At 34.7% G+C, this 17810-nt stretch overlaps 1 pseudogene; it reads right to left on the minus strand.

Moving 5' to 3' along the window:
* The window catches only part of LOC135202437 (uncharacterized), a 50036-nt pseudogene extending 32647 nt beyond the window's left edge, over positions 1-17389 (minus strand).
* Between the last annotated feature and the right edge of the window lie 421 nt (positions 17390-17810).

Here is a 17810-nt window from a genome sequence, read left to right on the forward strand (position 1 = left end):
ATACCAATTCCAAATAATACGCACATACATTCATACACGCACACAACCTGATGACGTTTTTCATAATCCCAATTTTTTCTCAGCGGCATTTACATCAGCTTGAGTATCGAAATAATAGCTTTTAGTACAAGATTACGTTACCCAAACGCTGATTGGCGAAGCCCGACGAATGTAGCAGCCAATCAGCATTTTTGAATCTTTGCGAGATAGTGATCGGAGGTCGTTATCTATAGGACTAATATTTCTTGTGGGGTCATTATCTTTTTGTGATATTGACAGTCTTTTGTTTATGTTTTTACGGGAATCCCAAGCGGGGTTGTACTGGACAAGGCGCAAAAGCAGATACGTACCGGGTTAGAATTCTTGAGGGGTCACTATTTAGAAAAGATCAGTATTTTTCGATTAAATATTTCCTTCGACTGAACATAGGAAACTTCAAAATTCATTTGAGGAAAATTTATATGATTATATATATATATATATATATTATATATATTATATATATATATATGATATATATATATATATAGAATAATATAAATTATATCTATATGTATAGAATAATATGTATGGATATATATATATATATATATCCTATATATATATATATATCTATATATATTGGGCCTTAATATCAATTCACTCTACCTTGGAATTAATATATTTTCATAAATATATGGTAACATAATATGAAAATATATTAATTCCGAGGTAGAGCGAATGGATATTAAAGGACATTTGTAGCTTAATGCATGTATGTGAATCACGATGATGTGATAAGAATTCATATATATATATGTAATATATAGATACTATATATATATTTTTATATATAAAATATATATATATATATATATATCTATATACACTTTTTTTTGCTAATTAATATTTTCATAAACGATTTCTATAAAAGAAGTATTTCTATAAAGAAGCATTTCATAAAGAAGCACATATGTTGATTTTTATGATATGCAGGCTGTCGAGCCAAGTACTGGGGCACTATCAACTATTCACGTTTAAGACTGCGAGAGAAGAAGTTGGACGGCAAGATTGAGGACTGGAGGCTAAAATGGAGGTCAAGTTGAAAGGCTAAAAAAAAAACGCCCTTTTAGTTATGCCTACAGTTCACCACGTGAGGTGGACTATATAACGGCCCTACAGTTACAGCGATTACTGTCATGGAATGTAGCGTTCTAGTTCATCAGTATCTGTACTCTACAATCAGTGCTCATGAACATGATTTCCACAACGCCAATGTGCGTCAAGGAACCATCCATAATACCCTTTATCAGCTGGCGATCGTTACAATAAATAAATAAATAAAATAGATAAATAAATAAATAGACTTTAGCCGAATTTCACGCTCGTATCCGGACGATTAGCTAAACTTTTCCGTCGCTTTTTTTTATCTCGTTGAAAACCAGCGGGGCGGAGCTAATGCTGTCAACAATGAGCCACCACTGAGCCGTGCGTGGGTGGATGGGTGGGTGGTGGGGGGCGTGTATTTCATCGCAGGTGGGTGCCCGAGTTCAAAAAGGAGAACTCAAAAGGGCATCAATGAACCGGACGCCAGGCTTCATATATAAATTCGGCCACCCGTTCGGATATAATCGAGTTTGGCCGTGAATATCCGACGCGCAATTAGCGGGCTTATTTGCATATTCATAATTAGGTGTGTGGTGATGATACTGATGGAGCCATTGACACGATTTTTATCAATTTTTATTAATCCATTGATTAGTTTAACTGATTAACTTTTTTTTTGCGGGAGGGGGGAGGGGGTGGATTGCACGGGCGGAATCCGTTGGGGTAGGACATGGTCAAGGAGGGCTGACCATCTAATGTTCAAAAGGTACAGAAAGGCAACGATAAGTGAAAATACGCTAAATATAAAATTACAATATACTAATTTTAAGGAATAACAAAGATAATACATAAAATTATCAAAAGTCAATACTCGAAATATAAAATATTATTATAAGAAAATTGTTATAAAATGTACATCATATACAAAACGAAAAAAATGTCAAAATACTGAAAATATAAAATATTAGTATGAAATATGGGAAATCCAAGAGGTGAATACACACAATATATAAAAAAAAATATCATATAAAAAGTATCACAAATACAAAAGGCAGTCATAGGTAAAAATACATGCAAAATATAAACTATCAAAATATAACAAATATACATGAAGTCAGTGATACGTAAATGCATACAAAATATAAAATATTAAAACAAGACGCACGGCAGATATAAAACTAAAATGTCAGAACACGAGAGGAAAAAAATATGATAAAATCGCGTTCATTAAATTCTATGTTTTTCAAAGACGCCGGTAAAAAGAGTAAGAAAATAAAAAAATCTATAAAGAAATAATTAGACTCGATGAATCTTTCGTAGATAGTGACCATCACCGGTTTTAACCCGGTATGTATCCATCTTTACGACGTGTTTAGTATAAGCCCGTTGGGATGGTTTTTTAAAACCGGAATGTATCCATCTTTGCGGCATTTGTAGTACAAGCGTTACGGCATTTTTTCTTTTAACCCGGTATGTATCCATCTTTGCGGTATGTGTAGTACAAGCGCGTTGGGATTTTTTTTTTTTAACCAGTATGTTTAGTAGAAGCCCGTTGGTTTTGTTTTTGTTTCAACCCGTTATGTATCCACCCTTGTGGCATTTTTTTTTATTTTCAACCCAGCATTTATCCACCTTTGCAGTGTGCTTAGTGCAAGCCCGTTGGTTTTTTTTTCTTAACCCAGTACGTATCCACTTTTGCAGCGGGTTTAATACCAGCCCATTGGGATTTTTTTAAGCCGGTATGTATCCACCTTTGCTGCACACTTGGTGCAAGCCCGCTGGTTTCTTTTTTTTTTTTTTTTTACCCGGTATGCACCCATCGTTACTACGTGTTTAGTACAAACTGGTTGGGAATTTATTTTTTTTAACCCGGTGTGTATCCACCTTTGGAAAGACCCAACTCGACCTCTCTGAAGTCGAGTGGATAAAGTTCAGAACAGTCGACTCTCGAGGTTGCAACAACGTCCACGACTACAGGCCTATCTGCACCAGGGAAAGCCTATCGAAGCCTTTTGATCGAGGCACGAGTGGTTTCAAAGACCACAGGAAGTAAGGAAAGTAGGCTTAGTTTGGCGGTTCTCTGACGAAGGCGAACGCTACTGAATGGACCCAATTGAAAAGAATAATGTGAAAAGAGCCTAACGAGATATGCTATTATATTAATACTCCATAAAAGGGTGGATAAGTCTCACTTGAAGTTGAAGCAGCTGCTCGTAAAGCTTAGATGACACTTTAGGAATAATGTCTACAAAAAATTAAAATGTTTGATATAAAACGGAAATAAACGGAAACTTTCAGATTTCTTTTTAATCAAGAGCCTGTTTTGGTTAAGTGATGGTAAAAATACTTACTGAAGCATCTGGTTATATCAGAATTAACGTCGAAACATTATTACGAGTGAAGGATTCGTGTCAAGATTTTGCAAAATATAACTTCGACTCAGGAGAGATTTTAAATCTAACGGAAAACTCTAATGGAAAAGGTCTAAAAATCTAATGGTATAGTAATAATGCAATGGAATAGGTTTAAAAATCTAATGGAAAAGATCTAAAAATCGAATAATAAAAGATTTGAACTCTAATGGAAGATAGTGAAAAATCTAATGGGGATGATACAAGACTACAATGGAAAAGATTTAAAAACCAAATTGAAAAGGTTTAAAACAACAATGGAAAAGATTTGAAAATCTAATGGGAAACGTTGAAAAACCTAATGGAAAAGATTTCAAAATCCAGTATAAAAGATTTTACAATATAAGAAGCTACTGGAGTGGCAATCTTCAATATAGGTAAGAAACGCTGCATCACGAAACCTTCTAAGAGCAAAAGTAATGTCATTAAAAAAACATAACCACAGAAAGAAATGACTATCAATTTCCTAGAAAAACATAAAGAAACATATAATTATTGATCCATTTCCTGTCCGAGCAGCCACAGGAATTTTGAATCCAAATGAGCTACAAAGAATCTATTGAAGCCTTTCAATTATCTTATCAATTCTGATCAAATCAAATCAGCAATCTTTAGGGATAAGCGATTTTATCAGTTCTAATCAAATCACTCACCAATCTTCAGGTTTAAGTGAATAATGTTTCATAAGTTTAAAAGGACAGTCTGCACTTTGCAGTTATCATGTGTGTTTAAAGGAAGATTTCCTGATCTACACATGACAGATGTACGTTTTGAAACACATACACACACATACATACATACATACTTATATGGGCGTGTTTATTCGTTGCGTGTAATCACGAGATAATATACCTTCTGAATACGCCACTACTATATGTAAATCCGTTTTGCGTTAATAAACAAAACTAAGCTGTAACATTCTAACATCAATTGTATGAACATCTCTGCCTGTTTTCCGAAGCAGGTCGTAACGATCTAACTCAGTGACGTCACTGAATATCTGTGAAGAAGCTTGAGTGACTGACATCCTCCCAATCGCCGAGACCATCCTCATGACGTCACTCCATCCTGATGACGTCACTCTGTACACACTATTCTTATCTGTGCGTCTTTCATGATGTCGTGCAATACAACACTGATTTTCGGTGCTGATGTCACTTGTACGCATGATGACGTCTTGTTTTCAATCAGAAAAATATATTATCGGGACACGAACTAAATATGATATAAATTTTGAACGTCTGTCTTAGAAGGAAGAAGTAATAATGTTAATTAACATTCAAACGAAATGCATTAATACCTACAATGATTTAAATTATCCTTATCTTTTCTTAGTTATTAATCTTTTAATGTAGTCTTTTTTAAGCGTTATTACCGTCATTATCGTTAATTATTACCCTTTGTTACCAATACGTTTTAATAAATGACGTTACATTAACTCTAATCGCTGTAAATATAAGTCCACTCAAGAATCAGATATAAAAGTCACTCACTTTTCTTTCGATACAATTAAAAATACCATGAAAATTGACTTCAAAGCGCCCCTACCCACCCCTCTCTCTCTCTCTCTCTCTCTCTCTCTCTCTCTCTCTCTCTCTCTCTCTCTCTCTCTCCGCTTTTACAGGTATTTTCTGAGCGCAAACAATTTCATTATTACTTAGAGCAAAGACGTTCATACTGTGAGATTTTTCCAGTCTCAATTTCAATTGTTTGAATATTCCCGCAACCTAATAAATGACGTTGCCTACAGTAACAGCAACAACAACATTAAAGCCAAGCAAACAGCAACAATGCACAGCATCACAAAAGAGTTGTTTTCCCACAGTCATGATTATTATAATCTCAAAAAATAAATGAATAAACAACTTTTACGTGTAAACACGCCAGTACATCAGTGGGGACTGAACCTCGGTTTGGATAAAGATAAATCATATTTTCTCTCGCCCCCTAATTCTTCTCTCCCATGCAACTGACCCATTCATTAGAGCAAACGGTTGGTATGGCGCCATTCACGAAACCTGGGTGACAGGTGTGGGGGTGATTAATGGGATTAATCGGCTACGCATTATTTTAAGACTAAAATGGATTATATTAGCAAATTCATCAATGCACTAAGTTAAAGGGGATTAATCCACTACGCATTATTTCAAGATTTAAATGGATTACATTAGCAAATGCTTCAAGACACTCAGATAAAGGGGATTAATCAGCTAAGCATATTTTAAGACTAAAATGGATTATATTAGTAAATGCTTCAAGGCACTCGGTTAAAGAGGATTAATTAGCTAGGAATTATTTTAAGACTAAAATGGATTATATCAGCAAATGCTTCAAGGCACTCAGTTAAAGGGGATTAATCCACTACGCATTATCTCAAGATTTAAATGGATTACATTGGCAAATGCTTCAAGACATTCAGTTAAAGGGGATTAATCTACTACGCATTATTTTAAGACTAAAATGGATTATATTAGCAAATGCTTCAAGACACTGGTGACCAGTCAGAAGTACTACAGTGGGAGTGTGCCAATCTTCGCTTTGGTTTTAGGGTCATATATTTATTTGTAACCACTATGCCCTTCTTCACTTCTCGTTTTCTTCACACTTTGGGAACCTTTATCGCTACTATATGCCTAGATCCAAAGGATGGAAGAAATGAAGATATTCCGAAGCCCTGACGAGATTCGAACTCGCGTCCTAGCTATCAGAACCAGGTAACGCCGCTATATATATTATATATACTTATATATATATACATATATATCAATTATATATTATATATATATATATATATATATATTTAATAATATAAATATATATATATATATATATAGATAATATATATATATATATATGTATAATATATATATATATAATATATATATAATATATTATATTATATACATAATATATAAAAGAATATAATATATTATATATATATGTACTTACATATGTATAATTATATTCGATTACCTGACAAACAACCATTCTCCGTGGCAGGGTAGTTAGCGGCGTTACCTGGTTCTGATAACCAGGACGCGAGTTCGAATCTCGTCAGGGCTTCGGAATATCTTCATTTCTTCCATCCTTTGGATCTAGGCATATAGTAGCGATAAAGGTTCCCAAAGGATGAAGAAAACGAGAAGTGAAGAAGGGCATAGTGGTTACAAATAAATATATGACCCAAAAAGCAAAGATGAAGATTGGCACACTCCCACTGAAGTACTTCTGACTGGTCACCAGTGTCTTAAAGCATCTGCTAATATAATCCATTTTAGTCTTGAAATAATGCGTAGTAGATCAATCCCCTTTCACTGAATGTCTTGAAGCATTTGCTAATATAATCCATTTTAGTCTTAATATGTAGCAGATTAATCCCCTTTGTTCAGAAATAAGCATTTCGAATTGGGGGGAGGGGGCTCATGCGAAATAATAAAAATACACAGCCATATTCAAAACCTCATGAATACCTCTGTACGTGTGTGTGTGTGTGTGTGTGTGTGCACGCGTGTGTATGAAAGACATACGCACAAAGTTGATTAGTAAAACTGATTAAAAACAGTCACAGTATCAAAGCCAATCCTTTTATTATCAAAAGACGCATATCATTTCAAACTACCTCACAAAAGTTCCTAAAGGTATTTATTTTTTAACTTATCCATAAAGAAAACGAATATATATACATATATATATATACAAATATCAATATATACTATAAATATATATATATATGAGTGTGTGTGTGTCTGTGTGTGTATTTAGACAACAAGCACCTCGCGCAAATTGGGGCTGAAGGCACCTCAAAAATACCCTCCCCAGGGGGGTGGGGGCCAAGCGAGTTCCTTACATTCTTACATCCCCAAAACAAACTTGTTGTGTCTTATGGGAAACCAATTTCAATTCTCGTGGAAAACGAAGGTAAAAACAAAAATATAAATATTGGACTTTGGTTTTTTTGGAGGGGAGGGGGGGCCGTTTGGAATTCCTGACAGGTAAACTTAGCAAGCAATTAATTGGGACTTTTCTAAATATACTAAATAATATCAACTGGGCCTTTTCTTGGCCCTTAGACTAGTGAGGTTAGCGACATGACCACTAAAATATAAAGGATCTTTTTCTGCATATTACTATATAAAAAAAAAAAACTCAACTTAGTGATGTCAATTCATTCAATTCACTTAACTCATCTTCGATGATTCTTCAACAGACTGGAAATGGACCTCACGCTGGCAAAGGAAGTGTCATGACCACTATGATACGAAGAATTTTGCTTCCTCTAAAATTTACTTAGTAACACAACACGATAAGACAACTGATTTGAACCCAACCGATCCAATGTCTCATTCAAATGATCTTATTTAATTTCCTTAAATTTTTCATCAAAAGTCTCTCTGTAAAAGCACGTTTTTTGACGTTTCATTTTAAATGACTTTGTAAACGGACTTTTTTCCATATTTTTTTTACAAAACTGCAAAAGGAATTTATTTTACTTATTCATCTTTTTAATAACTATTTAAAAGGAAATTTTTTTAGGGTTTTATTAAAAGAATAAATGGACTTTTAATTTACAAATTTCAGTCCAGAAGACATTTTCTTTACCCGGTGTAATATACATATACATATATATATATATATATATATATATATATATATATATATATATATATATATATATATATATATATATATATATATATTAAAAGACATTCAAATAATAAATGTAAAACTCTTGGCATGAGTTCTGTTGCTACGCCTGCACCCCAACCCCCCCCCCCCGCACGCCGGCTAAATATATATACAGCCATGACCTTTCACACCAGCTGTTGTTATTATATGGACTGCCAAAGCGGTGTTTGTTGTTTTTTTATACAACAAAATCTCTATATTTCTCCTAAGTCCGTTTTAGCTTCATCACATATCAGGCTGATAGCAAGGTATTTATTCTGAAAATGTTAAAAATATTCGCGGGAAATGACACACACACACACTATATATATATATATATATATAATATATATATATATATATATATATATATATATATATATATATATATAAAAGCGTCCTTATACATAAATACATACAAGCACATGTATACATATACATAATTATATATATGTATAATATATATATATATATACATATATATATACACACAAATACACACAATGTATGTACATAACACACACATATATATAATATATAGATATATATATATATATATATATAAATACTTATATATATAATATATATATATACTATAGAGATATATATATATATATGTGTGTGTGTGTGTGTGTGTGTGTGTATGTATATGTAGTTTTTTATGTATAAAGTCGCTTGGACAGGAATTCAAGCAAACAAGTGTACCGCTTCCCACAAGAGACAGTGCCAAGTTTCTAACCATATTCGCCATTCATCTCTTTAACCATTTCCCTCACCCTTACCTGCGGCTTATTTCCTTCATTCTTTAACCTTTCACTTCCTTCGCCTTCACGTGAAGGAAGGCAGTGAAGGTCATGGCGCCCAAATATCTAATCATATTAACAAGGCGTTAATGTTGATGTTTGCCGCTTTCTCCTAACCAAACAATAAAAAATAAAGTGAAAAAAAAACGATGGCTGCCAACGGCTCAGTAACGGTTTTTTTCAGTTTCTATATCGATTATCGCTAATTCTGGGAGAGTTTGGTTGTGTGTGCAAGACTTTCTTTATAGACAAATAAATAAAATAAAATAAAAACGCTTTCCTATTTCATATCTGATATACACGCAAACATTTGGTATTGATGACGCGTCTCGATGTCTTCCGTTGGTCTTTACAGATTTCATATTAAGTCAATTCATGTTGAAATCTGATATTACCTTTAATTCGAAGTGTCCTTCGTAGCGAATTCATCCTGAAAAAAGAAAAAAACACCAAACCACTACATTGTTCATTTTCCTTCACTTTATTCAAAACAACGGCTAGACTTGGATATACGATACCGAGAGAACACTAATAGCTAACTGACCACCAATCATTTCTTCGGATACGTGACCCACTTTCCACGATAACAAGAATCCTCCTAAAGGAGTCTTTCTCGACTCCTGATAAGAAGCAGATCGTGTGCAAGGTAATATGAAGCACAATTATCTGAGCGATTATGGGCCATTAGGACCAGCTGATGATGCATCCTTGGCAAGGAATCTTATTACGGGGATATATTGGGGTGCTGGCATCCAGGTAAACACCCACACACCTGGTCCTTCACGCCCTCGACTGACAATTGCAATAAATAAATAAATAAATAAATAAATAAATAAATAAATAAATAGCTGAATTTAATAAGCTCAATTCCTCGTTGTACAGAACCTCTTAGAAAATTATTTTCAAAATTGATGCTTGTAACTTGTACTGGGGTATGTACATTAGGTATACAGTACTAATGAATGAATTCATCTCTCTCTCTCTCTCTCTCTCTCTCTCTCTCTCTCTCTCAGTTGTTCCACAAAGCATGCCCGTTGAGATGAAAATACCATTACCCAGTGGTTTCGACCATCCTACCATCCCTCAATCCACTGGTTGCAAAAGGGTTGCGAAAGGGTTGTAAGCACTGACCAGATACAAAAACAAATAAATAAATAAATACATAAAAAGATGGAACTAGATGCTTGCTTGTTTGCTTTTGAGCGGGTTGGTTACGCCATTCGTTTAAGTCCCCTCATGCGGTCAATCTTGTTGATGTATTTTATGCATGTACGTGTTTGTGTGCTTGTGCTGCTGGTGAACTCAAAGCAAATACGTTCATGTTATATATATATATATATATATATATATATATATATATATATAGATATATATATATAAATTTATATATACATAAAATTCAATATATATATACATAAAATATTCCTTAAGTGCATTTGATCCCCCAGGGGCTAGTGCTAAACATGGAGAAACACATCTGACCACCCCAGGGTTAGTACTAAACACGGCAAAACTCTTGCTGAACCCCCCCCCCCCCCCACCCCCCCCCCCCCCCCCCGTGGAAATAGTACTAAACACGTTCAAAACACATTTGACTCCCCAGGGGCTAGTACTAAACACGGCGAAACTGTGTAGATGAATCACTGTTTCGCCGTGTTTAGTGCTAGAACTCGGGGATCAAATATTCTTAAGCGAATTGGTCATTTCACATATTCCCTAGAGATTTCGTGAAGTCCCTGATTTCACATATTCACCGTAACACACATACATAAATATAATTAGATTTACATATATATGTATATGTGCGTGTACGTAGTATACATTCGTAAATTAATTTCTGGAAGTTAACGAATTCAAAACTGTCAAAATAATTTTGAAAAAAAAAAAAAGCAAAAACAAAAAGCACCTCCACTCAATAAGATGACATCGTCCGCATTAACTTAATTAGATGCCTGGCCTGGCCAATATTCCTTCTCTGAAATGCGTCACCGTTTCTCCCATTCCATTAGGATGGTTTCTTACTTTTTTTTTTCTTTCTTGCGCCGCATCGCTAAAAAAAAAAAAAAAAAAAAAACTACGCTAAGGAAGTTCATCCTCGCTTTTAAAAGCGAGTCATTTTGGAATGCGATCTGCTTAAAAGATGTCCGCCCGGTACTTGGTCTTTTTTTTTTTTTTATCTTTCATGGATCTTTTTATAGATAGTAAGAAAGCCCCCCCCCACCCCCAACCACCAAGGGTTTTAACCCGATGTGCATCTATCCACCATTGCGGCGTATTTAGTGCAAGCATGTTGGGGATGACCGTGGTGAAAATATAAACAAAAGGCTGTCAACATCATTAAGATTATGACCCCCCCAAGAAATATTATGAAGATTATGACCCCAAAGAAACATCATTCAGATTATGACCCCTAAGAAATAACATTATGACACCCCAAGAAATATCATTAAGATTATGACCACAAGAAAATATCATTAAAATTATGCCACCCAAGAAATATCATTAAGATTATGACCACAAGAAATACCATTAAAATTATGACCCCAAGAAATACCTTAAAATTATTATGACCCCCAAGAAATATCATTAAAAATGTATCCCCCAAGAAATATCATTAAAATTATGACCCCCAAGAAATAATCATTAAGATATGACCCCCCAAGAACTATCATTAAGATTATGACAAGAAATATTAAGATTATGACCACAAGAAAATATCATTAAGATTATAAACCCCAAAGAAATATCATTAAAATTATGACCCCCAAGAAATATCATTAAGATTATAACCCCCAAGAAATATTAAAATTGATGACCCCCAAGAAATATCATTAAGATTATGACCACAAGAAATATAAGTCCCAAATAACGACCCCCGAACTTTGCTTTGAGTCACTATCTAGGACTAGGAAAGATCCTCTTATATTTTTCCTTCGTGGTTGGGGCTCTTGGCCTTTCTTCCTTTATTATGTTCCTTTTTATTGTGTTCCTCGGGTCTGGGCTATGAAAGGGTGTTAATCTGCCCGTCTCCTGGACGTTTGCTCTTTAAATTGTTTGCTAAAAGTCTGGTGGGTAAGGTAATAGGACTTACTTTAAAAAAATGAAAAACACGTTTTATGACGGCATTCAGTTTGTGTGTGTTTATTCATACATATAACACACATATTAATATACATATATATATATATATATATATATATATATATATATATATATATATATATATATATATATATATATATATATCACATATTTCAAATTCGGCAGGCTTTTATGACAAGCAACGGAAAACTAATTCAGCTCGTTTGGAGAACTTGCAACGAATATCGCAATGATTTTCATCCTAATTGTCAGTCTTTTCTCGTGAGCAAATTCAAAATTTTGATAAACCTAGAACTCTAGAGATAAGACAGAAGAGGAGGGCAGGCGTGAAGAGTGAACAGGTAATCGAGGATACTTAAAATTTCTTGTTTCTTTAGATAATTATTATCAACCGCGACGTCTTCGAGAGAAACAAGTTCGGTGCTTTTTGCAACACGGGATGGAAGTTTAAAACTTTCTCGGTTAAAACACTTGTCGGAAGGCAGAAGTTCACAACTTGGACTAAAACACCTGTCAGAGAATGAAATTCCCCAATTCTTTCGCGAAAACACCTGTCAAAAACAGGAATTCCTTTCTTTGGCTAAACACACTTATCAGAGAACAGAGAACAGAAATGCACTTCTCTGTCTAAAATAACTTGTCAAAAATGGGTAGGCATTTCTTTGGTAAAAACACCTGTCAAAGAGTAGACATTCATACCCTCTTTAGCTAAAACACCTGTCAAAGAGTAGACATTCATACCTTCTTTAGCTAAAACACCTGTCAAAAAGTAGACATCCATACCTTCTTTAGCTAAAACACCTGTCAAAGAGTAGCCATCCATACCTTCTTTAGCTAAAACACCTGTCAAAAAGTAGACATTCATACCTTCTTTAGCTAAAACACCTGTCAGAGTAGAAATTCATACCTTTCTTGGCAAAAACACCTGCCCATAAGTAGAAATTCATACCTCCTTTAGACAAAACACCTGTTAAAGAGTAAAGAGTAGAAATTCATACCTTCTTTAGCTAAAAAACCTGCCAAAGAATAGAAGTTCCCATTTCCTTGGTAAAACACCTGTCCAAGAGTAGAAGTTCCCCTTTCCTTGATAAAAACACCTGTCCAAGTGTAGAAATTCATAACACCTGTCAAAAATCGGAAACGCACTTCTCTGGCCAAAACACCTGTCGGAGAGTAAAGGCTGAGTAGTTGTAGAAGGCAGGAGTGAAAGTGATCAAGAGAGAAGTAGAATTTTTTGGTAATGTGGAGGAACACTGACTCAAAAAGGAAAACCAAGTCCGCGTTCGAACTCAAACACTGCGTAGTGGTCACGATTCTATATTATATTAATGCCACTCATTTTGCTTATATAATTTTTCTAATTTCTAACGTTTATTATTTATATGTATATTAGTTAATATTATCTAGTTTTATAGCCGTGTTGCTATACCACATTATTCATTTTTGTTTCATTTTTTCATTTCCTGTTAGTTATTTATTTACTTTTCAAGCGTCGCAATACTATTTTTACATTAGTGTAATTCATTTTGCTTCACCATTATTTAGATTTATTAGATTATTCTGATCTTGTTCTATTGTAGTGTTGCCATACCACATTATTAATTTTTTGCTCCATTTTTAAGTTTCATTTCTTCATATCCTTTTAACTTTTGTATCCCTTTAAGTCACGATTCTGCATTATATTAATGTCATTCTTTTTTTGGCTTTTATCTCATTATTTTTAACCTTTATTATTTATATTTATTAGTTTATTCTTATCTTCTTTCATTGTAGTGTTGCTATACATTATTCCTTTTTGCTTCTTTTTAATATCCTATTCGTATCTCCCTTTGCTTTTTATAATTAATTTTTGGTTATCAATCCTCTATATTATATTAATGTGACCCACTTCTTGTCATTTATAATGTTTTATATTATTTATTTTTATGACTCACTTTATTACTAGTTCAGACTCGATTTTTCCACATATAATTCAGAAGCTTGGAACTCAAGCCAAAGTTAACACTACAAATACTACCACAATACAATATGCAATGCGTACCCATCAATCTACCTATTCTGCGTGTATCACAAGTAGTTCATGGTTAATACAGCCCAATCTTAGCAGTCACAAATTCATAAACAACTAAATGAAGACAGACATAATGTATTTTCTGTGTTTGTTGTATGGTGTTTTTACGTTGCATGGAACCAGTGGTTATTCAGCAACGGGACCAACGGTTTGACGTGACTTCCGAACCACGTCGAGAGTGAACTTCCATCACCAGGAATACACGTCTCTCACACCTCAATGGAATGCCCGAGAATCGAACTCACGGCCACCGAGGTGGTACGCTAACACCACTGAGGCGCTTTAATGTATTTTGACATAAATACGATGGACTTCCTACTACAAGGATAAGTAAGCACTGTTAGTTAACGGAGCAGCTGCACAGTAGACACATAACAGTAGAACACATATTTTTTCAAGTGCAGTGACTAACGGGACCAGTAACCTAATACCCTTTTCTATCCCATGCCACAGGAAAACAAGCAAATGCATAAGGAATAAATAAGCATAAAGCGAATTCCAAATCAGATTTGATCAAGGCGGTCACGTAATCTGGCAAAGTAATCGTCTTATCAATGTATTACGTCACTGATAAACTGCCATACGAATGAAGCTGATAATAATGAGACATTTCACTTATCAATCAATGCTCGCATTCCAATCGATTCCCGCTAGCGCAGAATCTGAATGTAAAATGCTTCATGAAAATTATGATCAGCAAAATTTTGAATCTTTGAAAAGTCCAATTATTTCTGTTCACCGAACCATGTTAGTCTATTTCTTCCCTTGCGAACACAATGCCAAAAACTGATCACAAAAAAATTACTATTATTCCTTTTAGGGAAATTATAGTTTTCTGAAATCTGCTTATTTGTTATTCAAAAAGTAGATAATTAGTTGTACAAGATAATTCAAGAATAATTACTAATCGTCTTAAAAAAACCAAACTAATGTAAATGGATTAGCAGATGAAAAATAAATCAATATAATAATAAAAAAAAACTTCCTTTCTACTCACTAGGGAAACTGTTTCTGTTCCATCTCACTTAAACCCATTATATCAATATGAGTTGAATTAAAAACCTTGTTTTCTTCTCACGTAGGAAACATTTTCTGTTCTATCCCTACTTATGCCCATTACATGATTATATGTAAAAAAAATCTCACTTCTCACATACGGAAACTGGTTCTGTTCCATCCCACTTAGACCCATTATATCGATGATTTCTGAAAAGACTGAGTGGAGAGAGAGAGAAACAGACAGACAGACAGACAGACAGACAGAGAGAGAGACAGACAGAGAGAGAGAGAGAGAGAGAGAGAGAGAGAGAGAGAGAGAGAGAGAGAGAGAGAGAGATGCAGCACTCAAGCGTATAAAAGGTAATATTTCTCTCGCTACGAACAATAGGGAACAAAATAAGCCAATACCATTTTCCACGTACCAACATTCAAGTCTCTCTCTCTCTCTCCCTTTCTCCAATCAATCAATATTTACGTTCTGTCTGTTTATCTGTACCCTCAAACATACACACATACATATATACTACATGCGTATGTGATCATGCTTTTATCTATTTCAGATCGAGAATATGCGTACATTATTTTTAATGAGATTTGCAATTAGATGCAACCATCAATTTTTTTTTATTGATTAGTAACCAACAAACGTACACACTTACACACAAATAAAAATAAATAAATTTGTATATATATAATATATATAATATATATATATATATATATATATATATATTATATACATAAATAATTAAACTATATATAAATGTATATTTAAAAATAAAAAGCAACATAGCCTATATATCAAAAGGTAACATTCAATAGCGCATTGAAGATGAACTTTATTAGACCAGTGAACAATCTGAACTAAAAACATATTTAATATACACCATTAAACCAATCAATAAATACTAAGCCACAAGCTGTTTGTCGAGCGAAGATTTAAAAGTAAATAGATAAAAAATCTTAAAACTAAATCTGCTCAACAGAGCATAGCACAATTCCTCAAAGGAGGTCGGACGAGAATTGAAAAATGATCCAATTAATAGGTCAAAAAAAACTTATATAACCCTAAAAAATAAATATATATATAAAAAAACTACAGACGTGACGGGGAAAATATTCTCTACAAAAAAAGGTGGATAATTTTTCCCTTATTTCTAAATTACGACTTCTAAGGTCTTCCATTGTCTGATGAGAAATTTCTACGTGAGATTTTACAGGAAGCGGTTTTTTAGGCATTAAATCTGATAAACCATTTAATTATAATATGCATTATTAATGGAGAAATGCAGTGCACAGTTGCGTGCAAACGGTTAGGAAAACGTCCGGATTAAACGTTGGGAAGTTGGGAGCTCTTCTGAGACAACTTTATAAACGTTAATTCAGGCATTTGTGAGATGTACCAATAAAACTATTATTTGATCTGTAATTCTCCGTTGAATATACGCGTTTATTATACAAAAAAAAAAAAAAAGTGTTTTGCCTTACTCTTAATATTCTTATTAATGGTACACCTTAAAAATTACTTTTCCTGACTTAGTTTTATAACTTACTAAAACAAAATTGACTTTTCTTATTTTCTTCTTGAAAAACTAATTTTGTTGCAATCGTTCACGTTCATGAATGACACTGAAATTATTATATTAGAATTGAAACAAACGAAAATAAAGCAAAAAAGAACAACCAACTCAAATACAACTGCCATCTAAACAACTCATTGTAAACTTTGGAATTTGTTGGAAATGTCGATAAATTTACAAATTCAAACAAATTGGATTTGTTCCCCTGTGCCAATCCCTCTGTTGCAGAATCGCAATTGATTGTAAAAAATAAACTTTCGTGTGAAAAATGTTGTTGATGTTGTGATTGGCTTCAGCTTATTGTATGCCAGCACGGGCTCTTGCTCAGAAGATGAAACAGAAGTGCGACCAAACTTACGAAAACTATAGTAAAAGATTCCTCTTGGCGATTTTTGTTACCTTTCGAAGGGACGTCCGTATCCCGCTGAGAGGAGAGGGAGGCGCGTGTTTTATGTATGTGGGAGATGATGATAACAAAGGAGTGAGGATGGATAAACTTCGTTCACACACCCAGCAGGAGGAGCAGAAGAAGGAGGAGGAGGAGGAGGAGGGCGCTTGGCGACGAAGGAGAGGTTCTCTCTCTCACACTCTCTCTCTCTCTCCGCTGCTGCTGCGGCGGTTTTGGATATGTGCTGAGGGTGAGGCGACCAGAACGGGAATGAACGAAGGAGGCGATCACAGCATCCCTCCATCCCTATAACACTCCACACACCCCCACCCCCACCTCCCAACCCCTCCATTCTCTCCTGTCGCCTCCCTCCTCCACCCTCCCCTACCTGAGCCGGCACCATACCTGCCCAAGGGACGGCCCCTACTCTACACCTGTACTCGCTCGCAGGAAAGGACCTGCCTTTTCCTCTCTGTTGCCCCCATCCCCCAACTCCCTCCCTCCCGACTCACCACCGCCACCACCAACCAGCCCTACTTAGAGCCAGGCGGAGCTCTCTCTCTCTCTCTCTCTCTCTCTCTCTCTCTCTCTCTCTATACGCCCACTGATGCCCGTCACTTTTGATGGATTCTCAACTGCCCTCGTACTCCTTCGGCCCCCAACCCCCGTCTCTCAAAAAGGGAGTAAAGACTGACGAAATATGGA

This window comes from Macrobrachium nipponense, chromosome 30 (genome assembly GCF_015104395.2).
Source record: "Macrobrachium nipponense isolate FS-2020 chromosome 30, ASM1510439v2, whole genome shotgun sequence".
NCBI classification, from domain to species: Eukaryota; Metazoa; Arthropoda; class Malacostraca; order Decapoda; family Palaemonidae; genus Macrobrachium; species Macrobrachium nipponense.